Genomic DNA, 1,344 nt, shown 5'->3' on the forward strand with positions numbered 1-1,344 from the left:
TGTTCTCGATTGCACAATGGCCACAATTTTGCCAAATTAAAATTCACTAAAATTTAGTTGTTCCAAAATTTTGTGCTGTACAATATATAGACGCACATACATGTATAATAATAAATTGGTGAATTTTTAATAATTATTGATATGATTCTATGCTGCTGAGTTGTCAAAATAAGATTCACCATTTTGCTTTACTCGCACAAGATTTGGCTACTAAGTTACTGCCTATATATCGCTATCATAGAGTTGCCAATATTAAATACTGTAATTGATTGAATTTGAGCTTTTGTTTTGTCTTTGTAATCACCAGGAGACAATAATAAGTATAATACTAAGAAGAAGAAGGAAGCATAATATATAATACTCTTGGTATAAAAAATTACTTTTAGAATATTTTTACTTTAATGGCTAGCAGCAAAATTTAGTACATGAAATACATGTGTATTTCTACAATGAATCATGGGATATTAATTACAAGTAAAACATTGTGAAATTTTTTCCTTACCAACAAAAATTTTTTCAATTTAAAGTGTAAGCATCAGGTACATATTATTTTTACTTCTCTCTGTCTCTCTCTCTCCCTCTCTCTCTCTCCTTCTCTTTCTTAAAGGCACTGGAATGCTGAAAAAGAAAGAGCAGGAAAACAGTCATCTCCAAGGCTCTGGCTAGCCATAGCAAAGTGTTTTTCATGGAGGATATTGCTACACGGGATTGTATCATTCTTAGTAGTAAGGATAGAGTGGGAAAGAGAGAGAGAGAGAGGGAGGAAGGAAAAATGACAAGAATATGACGAGCAATGGGAGAATGGGGAAGGAGACAGAAGCGGTGATAAAAGATTGGTTAAATGTAAATATATTGATTAGTCAACATTCCCATAATTCAAAACGCCTCCCCGTCTCTAATAAATAATAATTCCCTATACATACACAAATATTACATGCCATCCGCTATTTCTCATTGCTACATGACCCATGATAGTCATGTGTTGGTCCTATTTTGCTTTATTTTGTTTGTTTCAATTAGTTAAATATGCATGAAAAATGCATCTTAGGTTACAATAGTATTCCACCTATAATTATATAACTGTAAACAATTAATCAGCGAGTAAGAGGTAACAATGTAAAGTTACACTAAGAATAGAATAGTTCCTTATAACAGACTCTAAAATTTATGCATAGCTAGAATTTTTGTGAATAGTCAGTCAAATTTTATTTTGTGAATTTTATTTTTGCTTGCAAATCCTCTTTGACGTAAACTTTTGAGTTGAATTTTTTTTAAATTCAAGAATGTATTTCTAGGCAGTTATTAATGATAGTTAAGTTGTGAGCAGATCTAGAATCATAATGA

This window comes from Amphimedon queenslandica, unplaced genomic scaffold (genome assembly GCF_000090795.2).
Source record: "Amphimedon queenslandica unplaced genomic scaffold, v1.1 AMPQUscaffold_10684, whole genome shotgun sequence".
Classification (NCBI taxonomy): Eukaryota; Metazoa; Porifera; class Demospongiae; order Haplosclerida; family Niphatidae; genus Amphimedon; species Amphimedon queenslandica.